Raw genomic sequence first — 20,316 nt, 5'->3', positions numbered from 1 at the left:
ACTGTCAACAAGAACCTCGGCAAATCCTAGCAATTCCTCAAGTCCCTGCCACTCCACCAGTTTCTAGCATCCCTCATCACCCTATCCACCCTAACACCCCCTCCCCCACCCTAATATACCTCTGCTTAATATATAAGGCCATTACCCTAGGCCCCAAAGCCAACAAACCTAGGCCCCCCCGTTTCACATCCGTCATAACCACCTCCTTAGATAACCAGGCCCTCCCAAACCCCCACACAAACCTCAAAACCCTCCTCTGTATTTCCTGAATGTCCTGTGTCCTCAAAGGGAACACCTCTGCCACGCCCCATACCTTACTATACACCAGCGAGTTAATAACCAAAGCCCTCTGCTGTAACGCCACTTCACTAACCCTCAAACCTTTAAGCTTGCATATAACCCTACTCTTGACTAGTTCAGAGTTGATCCTCCTGCACCTGCGCCATATACCATATCCCACAAACCCTAAGTCTGTCACCAACTGTCCATCCCATCTCCTCCCCCAATCTCCCTCCAACCCAAGTCCCTACCTCCAACAACCTCGACTTTGCAAGATTAGCTTCCATACCCGAAACATCCCCAAAACTCTTAATCACCTCACCCACCCTTCTTAAAGCCCCCCCCCCCACTCATTACCAGAACAGTGGTGTCATCAACATAACCTACAATTCCCCCCATGCAGCCCCCCTCTACCTCCTGCAATTCCTCCTCCACAGCCTCAAAGAAAGGATGCTGCACACATGCAAAGAGCAACTGCGAGAGCGGGCAACCCTGCCTTAAGCCCTGTTCCATCAGCACCGGCTCCCCCAGCCTTCCATTAACCTGCACCCTCATGACTTCCCCCTCATATAGAGTGCACACCCATCTCACTACCCCCCCTCCAAAACCCAACTTCTCCAAACAGACCCATAAAAATTCCCTCTTCACACAGTCAAAAGCCTGAGCCCAGTCCAAACCAATGATGCCCCCTCCTGGGCAGTTCTCTATAAAATCCCTTATCCTACTGTGCCCATTCTTCATACTTCGTCCCGGGATCCCATACTGACCTCTGTGTATGACAGCCCCAATTACCTTCTTTAATCTATTACCCAATATCTTTGCAAAAATGTTATAATCCGAACACATTAATGACAACGGACAATAATCACCCAAACCCTTCCCCTCCCTCCCCTTCCGCACCAAGACAACAACCCCAGTTCTCTGTGTTCGCCCCATCCTACCACTGCTCAACATATAATTCAGAACTGCCACTAGGCACTCCCTCAGACTCTCCCAATGTGCTCTATAAAAATCATTAGATAAACCATCTATACCCGGTGCCTTCCCCTGACTCGACCCATTCACCACCTCCTCCACCTCTGCCTCCTTAATACTGCCCTCCAACGTTTCCCTGTCCCCATGCCCCAAACCCAGATGAGCCCCGATAACCCCAAATGAATAAAACCCAACAACCCCCCTCCCTCTTTCATTTCTCCCGAAACCAATAACCTGCATACCTACTGATACTGTCTGTATCAGAAAGACCCTGACCCTGCACATAACCCCTCCCTCCCCCACGACTAACTGTGCCACAGTAGTCCTCAACTGTCTGTCCTTGAATTTCCTTAGTACATACCCGGACGGCCTGTCACCTTTTAAGACGTCCCCCAAGCCTGCACTGACTCTGAGTTCATCAAACCATTCGTTATGAATCTCCACTAAACGACTTCTAAGTTCCCCCATAACACCACTCACACCTTCCCTACCCCCCCATAACAATCATTCAACTGCCCCTCTAAGTAATTCTGCAAGCCAAACCGCCAGCGTGCCCGTTCCCTGCCACGCGCCTTGAAAAATTTTGCAATCTCCACCTTTGCATACAACTCCCACCAATCTAGCAAATTCACATCCTCATCCCTAGCCTCCCAAAAAAAACTTTCCACCAGTCCTGAAAGGACAAACCTAGATCCTCCTCCTGTAAAAGCCGCACATTCAATTTCCAATAACTCGGAAATATGCGTGGAATACCATCTACCCTAAGGTCAGCCAACACTGCCCTGTGATCAGACAAACCCACGTCAATAGTCCTAACCCTCTCCACACCTATCCCCTGCATAACATAAATCCTATCCAACTGTGCTTCATAACTCCCCTGCACATAGGTGTGTTCCACCTGATACCCCCCCCTGCCCACCACATCAACCACCCCCACATCCCGTAAAGCATCCCTTAAAACACTCGACACACACACACCCCGCACCCCTAGGTATCACATCTCCATGCCGAATCACACAATTCCAGTCTCCTCCAACTATCGAAATAGCAGCTAAACCCCTGAGATAGTAGAGCAAAACTTCCCTAACAAAGTCTGCTTTTACCCTCATATTTCTAATTTCTGGCATATAAACCCCCACAAAACATACCCTACTCTCCCCCCCCAATACCCATCCACCCGAACAACCCTCCCCCCTCCCCCTTCCTCCCACCTCATGACGCACAATGGGCTGGTCTCTACCGATACAGCCACTCCTCCCTTAAAATGCAAAGCCAAACTTACAAATATCTTATATCCCCTCAATTGCAACTTGCATCCTGACCTATGGTTATGCTCTTGCAAGAAACAAACGTCCACTTCATACCTTCTCAAAAACCACTCTAACCAGACCCTTTTGACTTCATTCTTGAGACCATTAACGTTTAAAGTCACACACCTGAATGTTCAAGGAAAGGCGGCTTACCTCTGTGGCTTGCTCACACTCCCTTTTAAGCTGCTCACACTCTCCTTACCATTCTTCATCAGACCCCCCACCTCCCCTTGACCCACCCCACCCGATTTCCCCTGTGCACCCCCCCCCTGTAGTGGTTTTCCCTACCACATCTGCCCATGCCTTCTTACCTGGTCTCTGCCCAGGTTCCAATACTTCGTCCAATTCAGACGACCCCGCAGGCCGCTTCCTAGAGCTACCACCCAAACTCATGTCTTCCTCAGGTACATCCTCCCGATGTACCTCAGCTACCACAACTGTTTCCTGGCCTCACTCATCCAAGACTTCCACTTTCCCCTGCAGCCCTTCCATCTTCTGCGCATCACTGGACCTTCCATCCTGGTCCTCTCCGACCAAAGCGTCCTCCAAGAAATCCTGTAGCACAGACTCCAATAACACCTGCATCGAATTTTCCCCTCCCTCCACCGCCACAAGCCTTGGTGGAACCTCACTAGCCTCCTCCGGGAGTGCGACACACATCCCCAACAGGTCCCCCTCATTCTCCACCTCCTCACTCCAGAGAGCCTTCCTCTGTCCATCCATCCCATTCCTCGCCATTACCACCGTACTCGGCTGTCGTTCCTCCTCCAAAAGGGTTGGCACACTTGGGGCAGCCCTACGTACACATTGCGCTGCCATGTGCTCGTAAGAGTCACAAAGATGGCACGTCCTCCTTTGCCCTGCATAATGCACATAGGCTTGAATTCTGTATCCAGTCAACAGAACATATGAAGGTATAGGCCTCTTCAGCATCATCTTGAGGGTGTAGGAACCTTCCTGGAGGCCTTTGTATGGGCCATCCCTCCACACCCCCCCTCTAGCCTCATGAACAACACAGTAGTTTCTGAAGACATCCTCAATTCCAAACTGCGTCGCCTCATATGGTACATTTCGTACCCTAACCCATGTGAAGTATGTAGACACATCATGCATACACACCTCCACCGTCGAGTTAAGGCACATCCTTCGTTCCTGGTACTCAGCCACCATACTGCTGTAGAAACTGGCCCTCGTAAACTTCACGAAGACTCTTCTCAAACCATTGAGGGCAACACCATACAGCTCCTCATTAGGGATGCCGTAGAGATCTCTAATAATAGCTGGAAGAAGCACATTCATCGTAGCAGTGCTCGACGATCCCCGTATCAGCTCGATGCAAAAAGTGTTAACCCTCCTTCCGAAACGATCCGCCATCTTGGAACACTGAAAACTGCACAGAAACCAGTCGATTGCGCAGCCTGTCCGCACGGCCCGAGAGCGATGTGGACAATGACAAGCTGATGATTGAGACACTTCTGCAACATATGGGGATCTTTATTAATAGAAGAAACGTTTCGCCCCACAGTGGCTTCATCAGTCCAATAATGAAGATTGAGACACTTACGCAGTAAAGGTTCCCATATGTTGCATAAGTGTCTCAATCTTCAACTTGGTTTTAAACCATTTATCACAAACAGCACAAGTGTTTCCTGACGTAGGTCTTAGTTTTATGATGACCCGCCACTGGAGCTTTTGGTTATCTGACCGAGGCCTTCAGCCGGCTTATCGGCCTATTCCTTTATATTTTTTTTTTTCAGATACGCTAAGTCACATGTTACTCTCTACCAGACTGCAATCTGTTGTCTTCCACCATGATAAGGTAAAACTTCTTTTAACCTGTGCCTTTAATTGCAATAGTTCGTGTGGATATTTATCCTTTGAAATTATATATGCAATGCTGATAGTATTTGGTTAATATTGAAGTTTGCATATAGAGAGCTAATTAATTTGTTACCCTTCAGGTAAGTGCGATATTTACAGCTCTTCGAGGGACAGTTCACGCTCAAAATATTCGGTATGTCTTCTTTTTTTATTATCCTAGCTACATGACCTGCTGTAGCCTACACTAACCACATTATTTTCTTTAACTGCTCGGATTTATTCTTAACTAAGAGTTGTGTAAATTCAACACTGAGTTTCCCAGTGGAAACGTATTTTGCTCCTTTTTTTTAGGGTGGTGACCAAGAGTAGGAACCTAACGTAACTTGGGTTTTGAGTTAAATTCTGGGTTAGGTTAAATTTTTTCTTAGTTGCCATTAAACGCATTTTTTCTGTATAGTTCACAAAATATAACTTTCTCCATCATACAAACCATTTATTGCTGTAGAATGTGAATAATAAAATGCCGATTAGGTAAATTGATTAATGACCTAGAGATGAAATCAGGCACGTGCAAAAAACGCTTGGTGTTTTTGTAGAAAGTTTAGCCAAAATCTGGATTGTCAGTCCAATGATTGAGAAACGGTGGAAGTCTCAATTGAGGGACTATTGCTTGCCTAATTCGTTCGCACGACCTATTTCCGCTAGTGGGCTCTGCCCACCAGTGACACCAGTTACGAACCGCTTCACTTTACCTGTCTTCAGTATTCCTCCAAACTCGGGCACCACTTTAGTCCTTCAATCTTGATGAAGCTTAGATACCCGAGGATGGTGATATAACTTGCTACTAAAAGTGAAGCAGTTTGGAGATGTTATCACAAGTGGACAGTCTACTGGTGGAAGTAGGTCATGCCGGTAGGTGAGGCATGCGGTAGTCTCTCAAAGCTGAGGGAGTGACCACCGTCACCAGCAATTATTCTCTATTTTATTGTCACTGGGTAGCAAAGTCTCTACAATAGATACACAAGAGATGCACGTGTCTTATCTACTTCTTATATACTTGTCATATCTACTTGCCTACATCTTATCTACTTTTCTAGTTTTCTTATACTTTTAATAATAGGAGTACTCGGGTGCTGTACCCCCATCACCTGCCCTCCATTCTACCTTCAGAGCTTGCTCACACATCATTGTGATTGAGTTTAGCAGTGGCTAGGATACTTTTGGAGATACAAAGTATATATGCCATTCTAGGATCGATTCGATCCACGTTAACCTCATTAGGGACGTAATTATATTACTTCTGTACAATATAACGTTATGTTTAACTACACATTTGTCAGGAATGTCAAAGTGTTGTGTCGTGGCCAGGAAAGTTTACGCACAATTAATAAATTGATTCCCTTGGAATTAGGTGTTCAATCAAACGTAAATGAAAATCTGAGGGGAAAGTGACACGAGTGATATGGAAGATAACGCTGACCAAGCGATGCCGGAAAATGAAATCGTAGTAAGACCTACTAGGAGAACAGCCACTCAAGCCAGAACTGGCTGGAATCGTCTCCTAAAGGAAGGAGTAATTTGAGTCGTTTAGCAACAAACTCCGCCCGGTCGCAGTGTGGAAAATACTGTATATATTTTCCAGAAATACAGTAGTTATATGTAAATAGATGGCCATACTGTATTTAATAATATTTGTTATAGAAAACGGAAAGCCTACGTCTGCGCAGAAGACGCTCGCTATTTTGTTTGAATTGGACACTAACGGTAGTGTATAATGGGAAGAATTTTTCGTGCTCTAGAGGTTAAAATTGGGCTGACACCTCTCAAATAGGAGACGAAATTGTTGGATGTGCATTCCTGTATAACTTGAGATATCAGGCGACTGGACAAGACAGCTCCAGGAACCCCAGCTAAGTCATGTCTATATTAAGTTTATAGTTTTGGCCGGTATTATCATCATGAATGTAGACAGGGGGGTTTTCTGAGTATGATACACCTTAATCTCCAGTCAAATTGGTGAGTTTTTAAGATATTCTCCTTCTGTTATGTAAATGTATTTATATATAATTATTTTTTAATTTAATATACAGTTCACAAATTTATATATTTGCCAGCATTCCTGGTGATGTATATGTATTTCATTAGTAATTAATAGGTCCAGAGCAACTTGTGGATATGACAGTGGTAGGTATCGAAGGGGGACATTTTTTGCGACCTAGGTGTCCCAAATTCCTACTTGTCTAACTGATAAATAATAATTATCTTTGTTCATTTACTGTTATGTAAATAATGATACATCCAAGTAAATGCAATTTTCCACAACATTAATGTACCTTCCTTGTGAACGTTGTGTGAAATGAACATAATCTGGTATCTAGTTTCAGATAAAATAGTTGTATTTTTTTCCCCAAAACTATCGAAACTTGTTTTATATAACTGTACAAGCCCAATATTAATATTTGACATTGAAAATAACGTTAAATGAATGAGTGTAAAATTTCATAAATTATACATTTCATTAATTTTTAATTGGTATGTAATAGATACCACTTTACATTTTTATAAGGTCCTTCCTTTTGATACGTGGGCATGTACATGTGTATGTCATGCTTTGGTGTACGTACGTGTAAGCTACTAAGACGTGAGGCAGCAACGAAAGACATTGCCACTAGGAGTCTCAGCCATCAGTTGTTGGTCAGTGACCCTCGGTTACCTATTCCCGGGGGGGGGGATACACACACACACACACACACACACACACACACACACACACACACACACACACACACACACACACACACACACACACACACACAAGGTCAGCTGTTAATATTTATCGTCTGAGTTTTCCTGAAGTTAGCTTTGAACCTGTTATTGTACACTTCAACTTGTCATACTTGAAGTTGACTTTGACCTTATTGTTGCTGTACTCACTATCACACCTCAGTTGAATTGAATTTGTTGATCTTTAGCTGCTATTTCTCTGGCCTATCAGTGCTCAAAATCTATCACGTATGTTAGAGTAATGGAGTGCGACACCCCTCCCCTCCCCCAGTGTATCACCCTATTTATCACATGATCAGTATAAGATTCTTCCCCGAAAGAGGACTCGTATACTGGGTGGATAAATCACGCCAGTGGTGGCACTATTCAAATCGCCTGGGCTCTCGTCTGTTTCTTTACTTTGTAGCCAGCAACATCTCAAACACTAAGATTATAGCCTCGGTGTAGGTATGAGCTCTATATTAAGGATTTGATCAAAAGATAGGCTAACCCGAACAGTCGAGACTTTCTCCCCACCTTCGTCAGGTTGGAGGGGGGATGGGGGGGAGGGAAGAAGCGTGACAAAATATAGGCGAGGCATCTAGAAACCCCGGGACAAAGAAGTGTGGGGAAAAAAGTACGCATAGAGCCATGACAGAGCAACACGTGATATTCATCGTAGCATACAAGACCATCTCATGAAATGAGATGAGTCTGTTGGAGAACGACCAACAAAGGCAACAATGATAGTACCTAACTTGCAAAACTCTGGAAGGGGGGGGGGTAATGCAGTATCTGGTGTACTTGCCGAGATCATTTTACTTGCAGACTGTAGTCAGGTGATAACTTTTCTTTTCTTCACTATTGTCAGCTGTACATTTGGATGCAGCTCCTGGTTTCGCGTTGGTAGCCACCAACCCTCAGCTGCCTCGTCTCAACTTCTTTAACGTAAACTGCTACCCATTTCACGCTCCTCTCTTCCTGCCACAGTTACGCCAGCCAAACACTAATTACAGACTGGATAACGCCCACGCACCAATTATCAGCAATTAAGTGAGTATTTCATTACGTGGATCGACGCCAGCGCCGGCCTCGAGTAGTGGCAGCTGGAGTTATTGTACTCGCCCATAATACTGACGGGTAGAGAGTTTATGCATTAAGAGATGTACTGTATATCTGCACTAAAGCATTATTCTCTATTAGTGGTTTAAAATATATATATCTTATTGTCTTGGTGGATCAAGGCTTGGATGGTCCCGTGAAGGGAAAGGACTCGACACGGATAAGGAAGGCAAAATCTTGGGTTTACTTTTCAAAACGGTTTCGCGCGAAATAAGACTATCAAGTATTTAGGGCGAAATGTCTGATAGTTTCGCTCCGCCTCATGCATTAAATTCATCATTTTTCTCTCAGATCACTACACAGAGGCTCGCTTCTTGTTTGACAGGTATATATATACCGACTATCAAGGCTTAAATAAGCTCCTGACGAGCGAAACTAAACATAAATAAAATATTGAGATTGTTGTATGCGTCCATTTACCCAAGCTTACCTCATTCTTACTGCTAACGGGTCTATGTACGACTGATTTTTCAGTAGTAAGAGACGAATTTTGGAAATATCCACACGTATTTAAATTATGAAGTCTTGTCAAGCAGAACAGCTACATTGAGTAGTTTTATAAACTTGAGTTAAAATGACTGGGTGTGCAGGACCTGACTAGCGGGATGTGGGTCTGGTCTGACTAGTCTACCCTCTGGTCATCAGCAACTGGGCGTGATGTACCAGCTGGTCCAGGAGCTGCACCTCTCCTCACCCATAAGTAATGTTTTAGTTGTAATTGCAGTGATTGTGGATGTCTGACTACCTTCGGCAACAGACATAGTACCTTACAGGGAAAGGGATGGAAAGAGCTAATGGACGAGGACATAGAGAAGGGAGGGAAGAGAAAGGGAGAGGGAGAAGACTTAAAAAAAAAATCTAAAACCCAGCACGAAGTACAATACATGCCATCTTACAAAACGATTATAACGTCAAAATTGTAGACAATAGTCAGCTGATCTTTCATTTAGAGAAAATAAGACAAACGTATTAAAGATTAGGAAAATAACAGGTTGGATAAATGTTTCAAAAGGAGAGAAGACATGAAGGTACTTTTGAAATCACTTGTGCTGTCAGAGATTGTCCGAGCTCACAGAACCTTTCAAGAAAGAGGAAGATTCGAAGGTGGAAAATGAACACAGGTTCCGACCGTATACTGCTCGAGGAGAGGTCCCTTGATGCTGGTGAGGAGCTCTGGATCTAAGAAATTGGACATGTGCTCCAGTTCCTTGAATCTGTCCTGAATGTCCTCCATTCCCCGGACGTTGTTTCTCTCTCTGGGTTTAGCATCCCTCAAGGAAGGTTCCTTGACGTTGGTGATTGGCTTTTAGTCTAGGGAATTGGATCTGTTTCAGTTGCCTGAATACCTTCCACCTCCACCCCACAGGCGCTGCATAATCCTACGGGTTTAGCGCCCCTCCCCCCTTGATTATAATAATACGGGTTTAGCATAGGCAAAATTTCAACACTACACGAAGCTCTAAGCATTTGGCATGTGGACTGGAGAAGAGATTGATAATATATACACAAGAGATTCGAGAATCTGGTGCTCAATCTGTACAGTCCCATGACAATTATGCTGGAGTGAGCGTTACAAGAGGAAACTTAAAATAATCCCAGTTACATGTAGCGTTAGAACATTGTCTATATCCATGGTCGCCGAACTCCTATCAGCAGATATGAGAGATATTGCCAGAACAGATATTGGAGTTTACAAAGAGAAAGTGGACCACTATTTCCTAAAAGGTGCCCTTTACTGATGGCTATTGCCTGTGGGCCGTTGGTAGCAACAACCTGGTTGACAAGGCACTAAACTAAGTGTTGCCTGAGGCAGGCCTTGGAGAGCAAAGCTCTGGAAACGGGTTACAGGTGGAATGGAGAGAAGGAAGAGGGAGGGAGGGGGGGAGATGGAAGTAGAGGAAAAAGGTGAAGGGACGGAGAGAAACGCAGGAACAAGGTAAAAGGGTAAAGATTCGCATATAAGAAGGAATTACGCTGAAGAGGAAAGATATTGGTAAACGGAGCAGGAGTGTAGAAGAGTAACATTGTACCTGTGAATGAAAATTGGGATAAAGGAAATTTGGGAAAGTTGGGTTGGTGAGTGGGTGGGTTGTGGTGAGGGGGGGGGATGCCAGGATGAAAGAGTGGGTTTTATTACAAGGGTGCGTGAGCGGATTTACAGATGTAACTGGCGTATTGCACAACTTGTCATTTAAGCAACATTTCTTATTACCCGGTAACCTTATGCCCTTTCTTTACTTAGTAACTTTATTAGTTATTTGCAGAGTTACTTGTTCTTCGTTATTTGCAGAATTATTCGTCATTCGTTTAATATCCCTGTTGTTGGTTATTATTTTATTGGGAAAGCTCTAAATCTGTAGGGAGTTATGCAACGATTGGGGAACAGGAGGTAATCAGGTTTGATCCAAGGAAGGGAAGAATAGCTATAGTTACTTGCATCAAGAGACTTTCACCAACATCAGTTAATCCTCAGATTTACGTGAATTCAGCAGCCTTACATAGTGGTAGTGTCTGGGAGGACTACTAGATTCCCTCCGCCCACATTATTACCCGTGACGAAACACGTGGTTGTCTCCTCGTTGAGGTGAGCTTCCAGTTATTACCTGACCCTGTGTTCCCAATGACGCGCCAGTGCATAAATCCTACTATGACAAGATCACAGAGGGACCTGGGAGGGATCCCTATTGTCCCTGACTGGGAGGTAGGTTCCTCAGTCCCCCACCTGGACAGTGTCAGCTTTTGTTTAGAAACTGACGACGCCACCACTTGGGTCATTAGCAGAATGTACAGGAATGGGAAAAAGGGGGTGGAGGGCATGTATAATTACTGGGGACCCGGCGTCCAACCGCGTCCCAAGAGGATAACTGGCGGCTGGAACTCCCAGCACCCCTTCACCCCAAGCTGGGTGAATGTGCATCACAGGGCAGGCGACGGGTGGGTGCAGAAGAATAGATTGATAAAACGTTCGTCGACGAGTAACTTGAATTTTCTCCCTGGATCGTACAGTCTTATTCCCCCAACTCTAGCCTCCTGCACTCTTGGTACTCGCCCCAACCTCTGACCACACAATTTCTTAGCACACCAGTCTTTCTCACCCTTAAACTCCACATCTAGAGGCTGGACATGGGGTACAGTGGTCAGACTGGACGATGGACCAGGCTCAACAGGTACTTCTAGACCCTCTCATCAATTAACATTTTCAGTCGGCTGAACAACAGAGGCGGTTTAGAATCCTGTAGGGACACTTTGCTGTCCTGTTCAATTAGGGAAAACCCAATTTTCAGGATATTTACAGCTTTATTCTTTTGTACTAGTAACTTATTGGCGAAAAACGTCAGAGCTGTGCTTGTAAATAGTAAGTCTTGATTGTGTCCTCTACAGTGAAAGTACAGCACATCTGTATGTTTTTAGAGATCATCAACTGCTTGTGCTGACGTGGTGATAAAACTCATACTGCTGCAAGCTTCCTACCTTGACGTGATGGACCTCACATACTGCCGCAAGGTGCCTTCACTGACTTAAGTGATGGGCTACTTATACTGACATAATCTGCCTACGCAGACATCGTCACTGACCTTACACTCAGGCACTGCCTTGAGGTAATATGAAACATGATGAATAGACCATCGCTGTCCGTGAAGGGAGCAAGGGAACCTAGTCTAAAGCATGCTGAACCATCACAGCAGCTCTGGCTATTCAGGCGCATTGACAGCCGCTTTCAGCACTGAGTTGAGGAATCTGCTTTGTTAGCTATACACGGACCTTCCAAATTATACTTCAGGGAGACTGTATTATATCTAAAGACCGTCCTTGCGTTGATCCTGTTTGCTTAGCAGCATGTTTGTATTCCGCGGGGGATGTGCATATGTCACATGATGCGGAACAATATTTTCGTTAAGCATTTATTTTTTTTCTAGATCTCTCGTACATTCCTCCATTCTGCTGGATAGTTCAGCTAGGTAATGAGTGTTCAAAATATTTCTTCCCCTTCCTTCTGAAGTGTCACTAGTCGAAATACCTCCCTCCCTTCTGGTGGCAGTCGAAGTTGGCGTCATCTAGACATTATCCCAGTTTCATTAACACCTATGCCACCATTGTGTAAGTTCAAGTGACAGAGCTCGTGATCAGGGAGAAAGTGGGAGAGTCTGGTAGTGAAGTTGTATACACTCGCCTAGTGGTTACAGGGGTAGAGTGGTTTGCGCCCCGCCTCTATCCACTTAAGTAAGGGTAACTGGGGTTCACGACCTCTTTACTGGCAATAACTGGGGTTCACTTAACAAAGTGAGTCTGTTCATGAAGCTCGTAGGGAGTCCGCCTGCATCACATCATCCTTGTGTGCGTGGAGGCAGACTCCATGCACACAGCTTCATGTTGTCTGTTAAATCCATGAAGGTAATTGTAATAAGGATTTATCTATTCTACATAGTCTTGATTACCATTATTATTATTTAGGGAAACACTAAGTTCGTACGGGTCATACAGCGTTACCGAAATGATAGGCAGTAGTTTGATATAGAAGCGCAACTCTAGTTCCTTGGATCAAGAGCCTTTCAACATCCAAGACACCCCTTCCTTTTGGAAGAGCGTCATGATTCCTGCTTCAGCATCGTGGGATTCCTACAGATATTACCATAGGTGGAACATGCTGCCCAGGAGCTACTGTCTGGCTTGGTGTGGTCTAGCCTGACCTAGTGTAGCCTAGTGTGGCATGATGTCTGGCCTGACCTGTCTTGGCCCGCTGTAGCTTTGCTTGACGTGGTGTACCTTAGAATGGTTTAACCAGATTTGTTGTAGCCTGATGTAGTCCAGCCAGACCTGGTGTGACTTGGTATAGTCTGGTGTGGCCTGGACTGAGCGAGTCAGTGGCGGGTGTGTCTAACGTGAGCACAATGACCCGCTCACTTGCTCCTCCGCTACACAATGCAAGAGCTCATTAAGCTGCAAATATCTGTGTCTGATCTCTGGTGTGGTAGTCACTGCGGTTTCAAGCGGTCCATCTCAAGCCTGGTTGACAGTCTAAACTTTCTCTTCTGAGTTTCACTCTTATTTTATCCTAATATTTCCATGGAAATTTGCAATGTTGAATAGAACGTATGACAGTCTTGGTGGTGTCCCGTTTTCAGTGTTTGTCATGGTTGGTATTTTCCAATGATAGCAGTTATATTTCTTGGATCTCATTCCAGTGGTTGTAGCACGATCTTCTCGTGGATAATATTCCAGGTGTGGTAGCACAACCTCCTTGTGGACAATATTCCAGGGGTTGTAGCACAACTTCCTCATGGATAATATTCCAGGGGTGTAGTAGCCACATTGGACGTGTTTCTTTCCACCTGTGGATGTTCCCCATCATATTACCTGGGGTTAGTAGGTGTGGGTCGCATCCTGGGACACTGACCTAAGGAGGCCTGGATCACATATTCCAGGGGGCGTTGACCCCCGGAACTCTCTCCAGATAAACTCCAGATAAACTTACTATTTCCTCGTAGATAAGACTATAAGGGGGGGGAGGTTTCGGTTCTCAATTTAGTTTTGTAGTATCCTCTGTATCAGCAAAAATAACTGACAGTAGATACTGTTATAGGGAAATAAGTTTGTTGAATATACTAAGTATAAAGCGCGAGAGAGAGAAATATGTTTGCTGAAGAACATGGTAGATTTAGAAAGAGAAGGGGATGTGTGGATCAAACGTTTGCAATAAAGCCTGCGAGTGCATATAACTTGTTACAAGGGAAAAGATTTAAATAAGGAAGGGGGAGCGACGAGGCTAGTATTGCAAATGTATAGTGCAAGTAGCAACCTGTTAGGAACTGCAGTATAGTATTTTTATGGGGATAGATAATGGTGTCAGCTCCAGTGTAGGTAAAGCTGTGTAAATAAAGATTCTCTGGTTAGTGTCTGAAATACCTGTTTTTATGGTACTGATGCTCATGTCAGTGTAGGCAAGGGAACAGTTTTTAGTGAAATGGGTACTCGCGTAAGGACGCGTACTGTCAACATGGTTGTGTAAATAGTTGCAGGTTAATTAAGTGAATTGTAGTGTTAAGAATGGGCGGAATCATGAAAACTAAATGTAATTAATACATTGGGAAAAGTCACAGTTGCTGTTTACAGATGACAGTGCTGTTGATAGATTTAGAAGCAAACGCAAAAGAACTAGATGATGAAGGTAAGTAAAAGCACAGGAAATGACGGATAGTCATTGAACTGCAGACTGGTGACCCGTGTTTAAAAAAAGAGAGAGTTATAGGAGACACGATCATGACGTACAATAAAAGGTGGATACAAGCTGAATGGTGTCGACCAGGAATACGGGTCATAAAGGTAAGTTAATGACGCAGTGTCGTATGGGTGTGTGGAGGTGCGTGTATGCCGGTGCGTGCATGCATGTGGGGGTGTATGTGGGAGGTATAGGTGTGCGTGTGGGTGTATGTGGGAGGTATAGGTGTATGTGTGGTGAGGAGGTACATCACACGGAAGGGGGGGGGAGACCTGCTCCCAATGTTCTTCGCCAAAAATGCTGAGAGATCTTTGGGAAAACAATGCAAGTATTGTCATTTGATAGACTCTGCAGGAGGTGTCTTGATGGCTGGAGTGTGTGTGAGGGTGGGGCACACAATAGGGACCCTCACCAGGCCACTTCACCAGATAAATGACTCCGGCTTGACCTGCTAGTCGTAATGAGCGCTGACATTGTTTCAGGTCACACCAGGTTGAGGAGCCATTGTGTCGTTGCTGCCTTTGTGCCGCCGACCAGCCTGCCCCACCCACCACCCTGCAGGTGTCTGGTCACCCACTACCACCCTGGAAGTGTCTGCCCACCCACCACCACCCCGCAGGTGTCTCATCACAATCTACCACTATCAATATCACCAGCATGATCAATATCACCACCATCCTGGAGCCTTTCTAAGAGAATAGTAACTTTTTTTTGTTGGGGGGGGGGGGTGCGGACACCACACCACCTCACCTCCATATTATAATCTTGGCCTAACATGCGTGGTAGGCGACTTTTTCTTAAATAAAATTTTCCCATCTATTATATGTGAAGGTTATATTGATGTTTGCGAGAGAACGTGACTTCACTTTCTGATCTTCCGATAACAATCCTCCTTATAATTGTTTGTATATCCTTGGGATAGTCACTTTACTAATCAGAGACAGCTCCACTATTTGCGGATGGAGGATCGAGCTTCCTCTAATGTTTACACTGACTCCACACGGATTTAGCGCTTTATTTAACAAAACTGTATACTCGGTCACTTTCTCTGCGTCAATTTCAATGGTGTGTATCTCACATATACATTCTTCATGTACCATGTTATCGTTTTCTCCCATTTCCATTACATGGCACTTATCTGCATTAAATTTCATCATCCATATATCACTTCATTTGTTCAGTTTTTCAGGTTTGCATAATTTCGGAAACATGTTTATTCTTAATATTTTTGGTATTCACTTGTATGTATATATTAGAAACTTCAGAACCAGCAGTGCTCCTTGTTGAACTCCTCTGGTCATATTTTTTCCCTGTAGGGACATCTCTCTGTTCCTACCACTGCATTTTCCTCTCCAAAGATAATCTGTTCCACTGTTAAAATTAATCTTTTTATTCGTGCTATATTTTGTAATTTCTAAAATTACTTTCATAGGAAACTATTGATCGCTTTTTATTTCTGAAAGCCTAAATAAACAAGTTCTCCAAGTTTATATTTAGTGCATGCGTGTGGCTGAGCGTAGTATATATCAGTTGCCAGTCGTCGTCTGGGATGACCATACAAGTAACGACGAAAGAAGGCCAAACAAGAGAAGCCAAACGAGTTACAAGGCTCTGGATGATACAAGCTGATGCCAGTTCAGCTCTAGGATTCGTTGCAGCTTCTCTTGAAATCTTACTTCCTCTGTAATAGAAAGCCATTGGTTTCCATTTTAGTTCCAGGCTTTCCAGTCTGTCCGTCTGCATCAAGCACTTGATAGATAGCCTTCAACGTCACCTCTTTTATTTGGATTAAGATTTATTCTTGATTGCAATAGATCATCTGGTTCACCGTTCATGTGCCGCTCTTAGGCGTGTTATGTTGAAAAAGATATAAAATACCGACAAGTTGATGACTAAGACACATGTGCAACAGTTAGATATCATTATTTTTTTAAACATTTCGCCTACACAGTAGGCTTCAGTCATATACAGAGGCAGCAGGTTTAGTAGTGAAATGAAGATGTAATGAGTCCATCGACCTTAGAGAAATAGTATTTGAGGTGATCAGTCCCTCAGAGGAGAGTTCAGCTCCATGGTCTGGAACAGTATCGTTCCAGACCATGGAAATTTCTTATTCCGATTAAGGCTGGAGCATATGCGTTGATTGGTTGGCTTATGTTTTCATTGTATAGACTACACGAGGGTCATTAAGGCTGCAAGTCATCTGTACACCAGTCAAGGACACTTCAGTCCTCGAAGTAGGGATTAGAGTAAAAAAAATTAGGCATGTATATAGAGAGAGATGTACACCTCTCCGTGCGCTGACTCTCACTGTTTTACAGCTTCACATAAAAGAATTCATCCACAGCCACACGATTCTCGGTACTCTATTGCTCGAACGTAAATGTTTCTGTAGGTATTTCCCCCTCTTCTATCTTCTTTTCCATCTCTCTCTCTCTCTCTCTCTCTCTCTCTCTCTCTCTCTCTCTCTCTCTCTCTCTCTCTCTCTCTCTCTCTCTCCTTCTCAGCGTCTAATCACAAAAGGATCATACTCCCTCAGGAAGTGTTTTTACACCCGCCAATCATGTCATTACCATCGTCTATAACCAAGATGGCTGACGATCGCAGATAAAACCGAAACAATGGAAGCTGTCGTGAGGACTGGCCATGCAGGAGGGCCATATTACAGGGGCCACGGGCAGTAATGGCTAGTAAAGGCATGTAATGACGAGACCTATCTTGGCACCTTTTTATTTATAAGTCTCTTTGGTCTTATTTATTCCAGGGAGCGAGAACCGTAGGGAAGCAGGCAGGTTAGTGTGGTGGGTTACTGCTGCTGAGGCTTTTGTTTTCTAATGGGTCGATATACCATTTATACTCCTGGGATTTGCATACGATTATCAGTGAAATTGAGAATTTATTCATGGAGAAGGATTGGGGTTTTTCTCTCGCTGGGTAAGGTGTTGGAGAGGAATGGCGGAATGTTTGATTTTTTTTTTCCGGCCGAGGTTTCGATCGCCAGCCTGTGTGGCGAGTACCGCGGCTCTCGCTACTCAGTGAGTGTCGGGGATGTGCTGAGCAGCTAGAGGTCCTCGGGGACATTATCTGCTTTCTCTGTTCTGCTTCAGTTTGTCAACAAAATTTCTTTAAAACAATAGATTTCATGATTATATATTTTCAACTCTTCGAGGGAAGGGATCAGATTTCCTGGATATAAGTGTTGGGTTTTTAATTCCAAGAACTACAGCTTCCCTCCACTTTTATCAGACCTGATTACCTCCTCAACAGACTCTGTATGACCTCAATGGGTTTAGCGCATGGAAGAAAGAAGTGTTTTCCTCATTAAGGGCGGCAGTACGCCTTTCCAGGTGTCGTGTCTTCAGTGACATCTTGTAGCGTTGTGGTGGTGAGGCAACTATAATGGCGATTATAGGTAACAGATTCTGTATGACCTCAATGGGTTTAGCGCTTTCTCACGTTTATAATAAAACAGAAGACAGCACAGCAAGCAGCAGACAGAAGGGCCACAAGGGGCAACTTGTGCCTCACCGATGTTCTTTTGTTCCATTTTAATGCCCATAAAATCAGTCATAGCTATTGCTCCTTTTGAGAGCTGTTTTTTATTATTTTTTTACTGCTGACTGTTTTTTTTTTTTTTAATCCAACCGCGAGCTGAGGACCTTGAATAAGTCACACATGTGGCTAGGTTGCGGACCTTGCCCAAGTCACGTGGGTATAGCCAGGCTGAGAACCTTGCCTAAATCACGTGTGTATGAAGGCTGGGCCTGCCAGTAAACATGTTTTGCCTAACTATTTTAAAGATGTGTTAGGCTAGGAATTGATGTAAAGGTTTTGGTTTTCATTTTCTTTAACTATCCAGTGTGATTTAATGCGACCTGTAAACCACCCAGTGCGATTTAATGTGACCTGTCAACGACACTCCAGACTTTTCATTTATGTTTATCAGGAACTAACTCACGAGCTCTTGGAGCTCGTGAGTTAGTCTCTCGAGAGGCACAATATCAGATACCTTCTTGCCGCCCGAAAAAAAATATTTACTGTCAGCAAAGCGCCCTTGTTACCTCTGTTATTAAAGTTCAGCTGGGTTGTGAGAAAGAATTCATATTCTGTATACTAATGTTGGTTGCAGTTTACCTCTCATCTCTCCAGGTGCTCCACCATTCTTCCTATAGTAGTCTTCTCCATCTTAGAGTAAGCAATTCAGTGATGCTCTCTTGGGGTTTTATACAGCCTATCTATCCTCTTGAATGTTAGGCTGGCATCTGCTGTTTCCCAGCCTTTGTACAGAAGGTGATGAAGTCACTGGTAGAGATCAAGTTTCTAACACAACACACTATGTGCAGGTTGTATTGTTCCAGTCACGATACTGTGCCTCTTTGTTCTTTATCAAATTCATATTGAGACAACGTTTAGCTTTTTCTTAGTCATTAACATTAATAAAGATCTACATGGAAGAAAGAAGTGTTTTCCTCATTAAGGGCGGCAGTACGCCTTTCCAGGTGTCGTGTCTTCAGTGACATCTTGTAGTGTTGTGGTGGTGAGGCAACTATAATGGTGATTATAGGTAACCTATGATCACTATTATAGCTGATGCTCGGAAAATCTTCCTTTTTGTCGTTGTTTTAATGTGTTTATAATTAGTTAAAAGCTCTGACACAATAAAGCCAGAGAACCATAATCGTAAATATTGTAGGAGCGGTGTCTGGGACTAATAATTAGGACTGGTAGGTAGTGGTGGGGAGGACTGGTAGGTGGTGGGCTGGTAGTGGAAGGGAAAGACTGGTGGGGAGGTCTGACAGATAGGCAAGTAGAATTTTTTTTTCTAAGACCCTTTATCTGTTCTTGCCCTTACTTTCATGTCTCTCTCTGCATGTCTTCGTAGCTATCACTCGCTGTATCTCTCTCTCTCTCTCTCTCTCTCTCTCTCTCTCTCTCTCTCTCTCTCTCTCTCTCTCTCTCTCTCTCTCTCTTGCTCGCTCGCTCGCGCCATCTAATAAACAGAGAAGCTCCTTCACAAGTCGTCACTTTGACTTTTAATGGGGTAATTGGCAGTTTGCTCCAATACAACGACATAATGACTGTTTTCTACTCTAAAGAGGTCTCGATTCTGGGTCTCGGACCAGTAAGACGCGGCACACGAGACCAGGACTCTGGTTTAGACCAGGCTCTTCCTATTTGATCTAGTATGCAGGAATAACCTCAAGCCGTTAACATTCAGGTGTACATAGGCCTCTGTAGGCCTGTCACCCTAGACTCCTACGTTAAGGGCCACTCATATTATCCACTCATCCTACTAGTTTACACTCGCCCTACTATGATCCACTCGCCTCACTGAACCTTTATTTAAGGTTCAAGTTGCCCGAGGAAGGCCCATTCGGAGGGCTGACGAGGATGTGGTCATGGATAAGTGTGGACTAAGCGGGGGTGGGCACTGGGTAGGACTGTGGGCGAGGCAGCAGGTGGGGCACTGATGGATGGATGGGGTGTGTCCTACACCAGGCTTATAATTTTCTTCAGTGCTGTAGTGATACTGATGATCACTGTGTGTGTGTGTGTGTGTGTGTGTGTGTGTGTGTGTGTGTGAATATTACCTGTTGCATTGCCTAGATGTAGTTAGTAAAGCAGATCTATGTTCGTGGCTTTCCTTCAGTGTTTGGAGTTACAGGAGTAGATATCCCAGCGACAGTCTTTTGTTTAAGAACATAACATGAGAATGGAGGAACACTGCAGAAGGCCTACTGGCCCATGCAAGGCAGGTCCCTTAATTGGAGAGCCGTGAGGGTGACTAAGGGCTTTTGATCCTATGAACTTATGCTATGCTCTTCTTGA

General features: G+C 44.3%; 1 protein-coding gene across 4 annotated transcripts in view; it reads left to right on the top strand.

Annotated features, from left to right (window-relative positions):
• LOC138853553 (protein odd-skipped-like) overlaps nt 1-20,316 on the top strand; it is a 222,496-nt gene that overhangs the window by 10,500 nt on the left and 191,680 nt on the right. For 3 of the 4 annotated variants that reach the window (XR_011392722.1, XR_011392723.1, XM_070090916.1), the window contains exon 2: nt 4,322-4,383. The gene's annotated coding sequence lies outside the window, so the exon portion shown is untranslated. Of the gene's footprint in view, nt 1-4,321; nt 4,384-14,969; nt 15,928-20,316 lie in introns of those variants that run through there. The other variant, XR_011392721.1, reaches the window with a different exon arrangement.

Source organism: Cherax quadricarinatus, chromosome 33 (assembly GCF_038502225.1).
Source record: "Cherax quadricarinatus isolate ZL_2023a chromosome 33, ASM3850222v1, whole genome shotgun sequence".
Taxonomy (NCBI): Eukaryota; Metazoa; Arthropoda; class Malacostraca; order Decapoda; family Parastacidae; genus Cherax; species Cherax quadricarinatus.
Note: the sequence above shows the minus strand (reverse complement) of the source record. Positions and strands in the feature narration are given on the sequence as shown.